The 7,527-nt window shown below is 39.8% G+C and overlaps 1 protein-coding gene across 7 annotated transcripts in view; it reads right to left on the minus strand.

Moving 5' to 3' along the window:
• Positions 1–6,462, minus strand: part of Tenm2 (teneurin transmembrane protein 2) — a 1,156,123-nt gene extending 1,149,661 nt beyond the window's left edge. For all 7 annotated transcript variants that reach the window (XM_051167370.1, XM_051167369.1, XM_051167371.1 and 4 more), the window contains exon 1: positions 6,348–6,462. The gene's annotated coding sequence lies outside the window, so the exon portion shown is untranslated. The remainder of the gene's footprint in view (positions 1–6,347) is intronic.
• Between the last annotated feature and the right edge of the window lie 1,065 nt (positions 6,463–7,527).

The raw sequence follows: 7,527 nt of genomic DNA on the forward strand, positions 1-7,527 counted from the left end.
CAGACACACCAACACACACACACACACACACACAGAGAGAGAGAGAGAGAGAGAGAGAGAGAGAGAGAGAGAGAGAGAGAGAGAGAGAGAGAGAGAGAGAGAGGAATACTTTACAAAGCATAGTAATTTCACTTTTAGAACCTATTATCACTGATTCTTGGCCTCTATGGCAGAGCCAGCTTAGGCTACATTTAATGGAGACCACCTCAAGTCTTTTTAGAAAATCTTTGTTTATTCCCATAACATATGTGAGCATAGGATTAAGCCAACTTTTAATGACAGATAACTTACAGATTAATGTATCTTAAAACCCCCATCAAAAATATTTTTTTTCTTGGAGATAGAGGGAGAGTAACACAGAGACTCACAACTTGTCAACAGACATATAATAAGAGACAGGAATCCTCTGTCTGCAGTGGGACCTAAATAAATATCACATGCCGTCCTACAAGGTTAAAGGAGCAGTGTGGAAGAGGTGGTAGAAAGTTTTCAAGAGCCGGAGGTTGTAGATCACCTATTTTCAAATACTGTTTTTTTGGTTTTTTTTTTTTTGGATCCAACAAAGCAGTTGCATATATTAACTCATGGCAATTATGACAGTGCGCATAAGACCTGCAGAGGGTCAAGCCACAGACCAGCATGGAGGGTAGAGGCAGGCATGAACCCCACCCATAGCTGAGACCTATTGACAGGTGATAGCTGCCAGGCAAATAAGAGCCACCTTATTTTAAGGGTGGGAGTGGTCTCTGGGAGGTCCACCATGCTTTGGTGGATGGGCTACAACTAGGAGTACATGGGCAGCAGAAGCTGGACTCACTGGATTATTATTTTTTTTTTAACTGAGTGGATGGAAGTTAGTAGCAGTAGATCAGTAGATCAGGAAGGGGTTTGGGATGTTTGTGGAGTTAAAAGGAAAAAAAAACATGTGTGACAGTTTCCATGTGTTAATAAAGATATTCAAGTTCTTTAAAGTTTGTAATCTGTAAATCAAGACTCATGGCACAGAGTAGTGTAAAGTCCATTTAGCCAAACGTGCATGACTATGGCAGGTTTGCCTTTCTCACTTTACAAAAACGAGTGTCTTTTCCATGATCTGGTGAGTGTCACTATTTTGTTTTCACATTGTGTGTGTGTGTGTGTGTGTGTGTGTGTGTGTGTGTGTGTGTGTATGTGTATGTCTTGGTGAATTTACTTTTGGAAATGGGCACTGGGCAGAGTGCCCCTGTGCTTTGCAGTGTTCCCCAGCCCACATGGAATGTACACATGTTGGGCAAGCTTTGTTCAAGCACGAGCTACCGTGCTATGCCTATGGGTGGTTATCACTTCAGTTTGTGATTCTCAAACATGTGTGGGGCAGGCATCTGTGGAGATCTGAGGACTGGCTGGTGAAAATGCCGTCAGTGGTTTCATATGTTCCCTCACCCTTCATTTTCCCTAGAAACAATGTTTCAATGTTTGTTAATATCTTGCTTATGGAGATGGTATGGAAAAATGACTGTCAGAAGGGAGAGCTCCCTGCATCTACTCCCTTTCTCTATACGACTGAGACCTTACACGCTTCTATTCTTTATTGCCGTGCCTCGATGGTGGCCTTGTTTTTAGTTAAGCAGAGTGTGCAGCCACGAACATCAATACACACATAACATACATATGAAAACACAAGCAAATAACCAATCACTTTAAGCATAATATTTTGACTCCGGAATGATTTGTACTATGTATAATTGTACTTAATTTATAATAAATTGACACTTTAATCCTCAATTTCCATCTGTCATTGTTTCCATCAAATTAGACTTGTCATATAGAACTCATTTTCTTTCTTTCTTTTCTTTTCTTTTTTTTTCTTTTTAGTACTACATTAAATCCTTTTAGTTATCAAATTCCATAGTGTTTGTTCACCCGATTTACCAAGGGTTAATGAAATAGAAATAAATGTGAACTATGATTTTTAAAGCTGTTTTTCAACAGTTACTAGAGCCACTCAAAGATTCTGTCTCAATTTTCCAAAGAAACTAATTAAAGTGTTTCCTTGTGGCTACCAGTTCCTATACAAACTCAAAAGCTTATAAACTCTGAACTGCATTTCAAAGAAAATCAGCACACAGGATCAGCACACCCCCCACCTCAACAGAAGTGGTGATTGGGATAGAAGCTAAACAATTCATCATTTAAAAACATATATGATTAATTTACTGTGGCATAGCTTATTAGCTAGTATGCTTTATAATATGCCTTTCTTTAGAATGAGCTCATTTTATACATAATACTTATCTCCCACCCTCCAAAAATGCTAAGTAGTAAATAGTGGTTAATGATCTGGAGAAACAGATTTCAGGACAAAAATGTTTCTTTCTTTCTTTTTTTTTTTTTTTTTTTTTTTTTCCTTCCTTCCTAGCTGCGCAAACTTAGAATTTTTTTTTAATCTAATGGGGCCTCTGGTTTCAGGATTTGAAAAGACTTTGATGCATAAAGCATACCGACTTGTATTAAAGGGAACAATGAGAGTATGCACGTGGCATTGATCTAGAATTCCTTTATCTCTTCTCCTTAATACTTGCTTCTTTAAAGCATCATAAACATTATATATTAGTTCTGATTTTGTGACTTTTACTCTTTAATTTCCATGAAAATATTTTGTGAAATACACAATATTGCCTGACTTTGTGTGAGAGAGTGTGAAACACGTAAAGGGAACCTGCCGTAAATCTTACAGTGTTCAAAGGCAACTCAGGCATGCAGTGTGGAAAAAACATCTCAAAATGCGCTGATCTTAAAGGTTAGCTGCAGCACGGGAAGGGTGTTTCTCTGCTGGCAGAAAAGGAGATGGAAAAGGCAGCTAAATGCAGTACTTTCTACATGGTGCTCATAATTGCAGCCTTTATACCGAAATATATTTTATGCTATAGGAAAAAATGTGTTAATCTCATTTCTTAAAAAGAGACATCTCCACTTATGTATTCAACACCTAGTGAGTGTTGTACACCTTTCAGATGAGGGGGTGGGGATGAGAATGTGAGCTTGCAGTCTACAGATAAGGAAGAAAGTCTACCCCACATCTACTGCCGGACACTTGCCTAAAACATATGCTGTATACTTTTTTCCCCCTTTTTTTAAGCGGAATTACTTTTAAATAGCATAAGCAATTGGGGGGAAATAGATTGTACTGTTAACTTTGGTGAAAGCAATCTTTAAAAGTCGGGGGCTTTATTCTTCTGGTTTTCAGTTGTCTTCTGCATCTTATTCTAATTAGTGAAAAAAATCAGCTACAAATTATATTCTTCTTGTTCCTAAAATCACTTCTTGTATTTTATCCTGGTCTGGTTGGAAGCCCAGCTGATGGCCTCAGAACTGAAGTCTGTACGTGCAGGATCCATACTTACATCTAGTGTTTTACGTGATGCCAAATGGTAGTCAGCAACATTTGATACAGCGCTCCCAGTTAGAAGCGCTCGCATAGAAAGCTTTAAGATAGATCCTTGGCTAGAAAAGCTGTCTAGCTTTGGACACTGACTCTTCACAGCAAGAGCATAGCACTTGAAACTTCAGGCATGAGCCACCGTGCAAAATGGAAATGCCAGAGGGGGCAGGGGCAAGGAAGAGGGAACATAGCAGGACACTAGGGGACTAACCAAGCCTCCCCGTGACTGAGGAGCCATGCTCACTCATCCTGTTGGGGCAGAAAGTGACACCCTAAATGAAGAGCAGAGGGTAGAAGCCTTTAAGGAGGTAGGCATCTTGAAAATAGGTTCAATATCATTCAAAGAATCCCACCACACTGCATGGAGACTATTTTCCACAAATGAATAGTAGTTTTCTCTAAGCCAGGGCCTGCCCCACTCACCAGCTTGCCTGATAGCCAAAATATAAAACAGTTTTAGTTTCAGCAATGAGTGATTAAAATGCTGCCCTAATTAAATGATAATAAGAGATCAAAAAATGATAAGAAAACATAAGACATTGGCAAAGCAGTGTGCTAGGCTGCTTGCTGACAAACATCTGTGAATCTTAGCAATAAGTTCAGGCTTTGATATCCTTAGCTGGAAATTCTGTAATTTGCATTTAATACCCAGAGAGTGTCTCTAACTTTGTAACCTTTTCTGTTCCTGCCCAGATCCACAGGTTATTATTCATTGTCTTTATTTACCAAACTCTGCCTCTTCCCTTAGCCTCCATATATATATATCACAAAACCACACTGCACTGTTTGCTAGAAAACCAAGCCAGATGACTTGATTACATGACAAGTTTCAGATGATGGCGACAGAGAGCAGACCAGCAGATGACTGCCAGCTGTGACGAAGTCAGGGGGACTCCAGAATCAGAATCTATCCCAGTTCCCATTATTCCAGGTCTTACCCCACAAAACTCCCTTTCTCTGACTAGGTAGCTTTGTAGTTTGCCACTTGCCTAGGGAGGACAGATGGGGTGGTACAGAACATGCCAGAGTCTTAGGTCTGTTTCAGCATACGCGCACTCTCATCTCTTCCAAAATTGACAACTCAACATGTCTAATGGATTTCCTAAGCACTTGATTACATTCCTTAAGAACTAACGCAAAATAGACACAGGGTTCTTTCACAGAGGGTCACTGGGAAGGATGCTTAGAGTAAAAGAGGGTGACAGGTTCTTGATAGACCCATGGAGAGAAGTGAGAGAAGCCCGCTGACCAGTTTTGGCAGGAACAGCTGATTCAAATCTTACCTCCAAAATGAGGGAACAACTGTGCTGACGGGAAAGTTAATTTATGCAGAACGTTGTTTGTTCAACTGGGAACCATTCTCAGAATGAAAACACAGTAAGGTCTAGACAGAACTGTTAACTGGTCTACCAGAAAATTCTTATGCAAGTTGTACACACAGAAAAAAATACAAGGGGGAGACGTGGCACTTCAGCCCTGGCAGAAAGATAGATGAGAGAATAATTAATAAATGTCTGGACTTCAAGTCTTTGCCAGCAAGAGGAAGCTAGGTTTGCTGTCAGCGTCAGACATTAACTTACCTCTAACTAGATGCGGAAGGACTAGCTCAAGCCCTTCATTGCATCATTCGATTTAATGATTCCTTGAGAGTTGCATTCACCATCCCATAATCTTTATTTGTACTTTCTAAACCATTCCAATCACATGCATTAAGTAGTATTATTTTAGGAACGCATTCTTGTTGGGCATATTCATGACATCAGCTTTGTGCCTAAGCCCATTCCTACTCCCACGGCCTCATAAGACATCTATACTCACCATCTCACCTACTACCACAGAAAAGAGAGAAAGGATTAAATTTCTTAAAGGGCTTTTATTTTCATTTTTCTAATAGCTACTTTTAAAACGCATCTCTTCTACCTAACTTTAGTCACAAAACCTCTGTCCATATCCACATTACTGAAAGTAGGCAGACTTCGTTTGTCTAAGTCAGACTCCCTTTCTGCAAGTAAGAACTATATAATATGTTAAAGCCTCTCCATGGAACCCTGTAAGTATTCCACCCCCAAATCAGTTATCTTGGTAGGCTCTGACATATGTAAAGATAAAATCAAGATCTACAAAAACAAGAGAAGACAAGGTCACTGGTAGAGTATTTTCCTACTTTGTGCCAGATCCCAGATTTGGTCTCCAATATCATTAATCAAATGAATAAATATAAAACAAAACACTAAAATGAGAACAATTGTTATAGGACTGCACAGAAACACTTGATATGTGGAGCAGGATGATACACAGCAACATATTGAGAATGACAGTCTAGGGCAATGAAAGAACAGAGGATTTAATTAAGACCTAAGGAAACTCAATGAATTCCTTTTGACTTGCTGTATGAAGCCTGTGTAGATTCACATTAAACCAATCAGGGGAGCCAAGTGTTCCCGTGCAAAAGCTATTGCAGTGTACAAAATGGAAACTGTGTGTTTTCCAGCTAGTCACAACCATCCCCATGAACTCCCATGGTGACATGTCAAATAAATGTGCAGTGGGAGAAATGTATGATAGAATATGGACCAGGGGCTGGCCTCAGGCATCTAGCTAGGTAGAAGTTAAGCACACATGCAAGGTGAGGCATCATAAAGTTCTTTAAATGAGTGGGAGGTTTGAGAGCAGAGTTTGAGAGAGAGAAAGATATCAAAACAAATTATTTTATACATAGGACAAAGAAGGAAATAAATGTAAAAACAAAATAAAGCAAGCAAACAAAACCCAGCAACAACAAAGCGAACAAACACACACAACACCTGGCTTCGGGTGCATATTTGGCCACGCTCTCTCCTGAGCCCAATATGAAACCATTTTGGACAACAACGAAAGTACACTCCAAGGCAGAAGAAAACAAAATTGTAGCTATGATCTCACTCACCAAGTGGATGGATGTCTGATGTACAATTCAGCTTTGTTTCTAGGAGTGCTCACCAGTGAAGCCAAGAAACAGAATGAGCTCCAGAGGGCTTAGGCAGTAAAGGGCAGGTATAACTGTTAAAATAAAAGAGAAAGTAGGTAAGATTCAAACCAGTGCATAATGAATCAGGGAAACCAATGGCATATATCTGAAACGTGGGCAAGTTGAAGTTAGATGAATGAGGTTATCTCAGAATATTTTTCAATCAAGGAAATATAAAAATGGTAGAAAGTCTAATAATTGGTTCAGTTGGTTTGATTAGGCTCACTGTCCTGGTTTGCTTTCTATTGCTGTGCTATGCAACATGACCAAAAGCTAATTGGGAGGAATGGATTTGTTTGTTCATACATCCTCTTCACAGCCTATTATTCAGAGACCTCAGGACCTAAACTCAAGGCAGGAACCTGGAGGCAGGAACTGATGCAGAGGCCAGGAAGGAATGCTGCTTACTGGCTAACTCCCTCATGGCTTGCTCAATTCACTTCCTTATACATTCCAGGAACACCTGAGCAGGCTGTGGCAGCACTCTCAGTGGGCTGGGTCCTTCCGCAGCAAGCCAGAGAATGACCGCATCAGCTTGCCTACAAGCTACTCAGATGCAGATAATGTCTCAGTTGAGTCCCCCCTTTCCACATGCCCCTCGCTTGTTTCTACTTGGCAAAAACTAACCAACACTCTCACTATTTTGTCTATAAGACACTAATTTGAATAAAATCATTCCAATGGTACAATGGTACCTTTCATGGTGATGCAGTTCATGATGCAAACACTGAAATATATAATGTTTTCTCTAGGGAATAGCTGAAATGCCTTTTTCTATCAAAATATAGACTTAGGTTTGTCTTTCATGTTGATGAGTGAGTCATCTCATCTTAGAACTTAATGGTTTGCTCAGTATAGTGTAGGCATTATTTTACCTTCAAATTCAAATATTTGCTACTTACTACCATGCTAACTAGCATGCACATGTGTAGGCGATCATGAAAAGATGGCAGTGATCAGGTCAAACTTGCTCTGGGAAAGCAATCCAAACTCCCATCAACTTTAACCAGAAGCACAGAGATGCCTATCTTGCAGAAACTGTCATGAAGATTAAATTTTAAAACACCACCATGGTACTTAGTTCAGTGCCTAGCACATA

This window comes from Acomys russatus, chromosome 25, assembly GCF_903995435.1.
Source record: "Acomys russatus chromosome 25, mAcoRus1.1, whole genome shotgun sequence".
In the NCBI taxonomy this organism is placed as follows: Eukaryota; Metazoa; Chordata; class Mammalia; order Rodentia; family Muridae; genus Acomys; species Acomys russatus.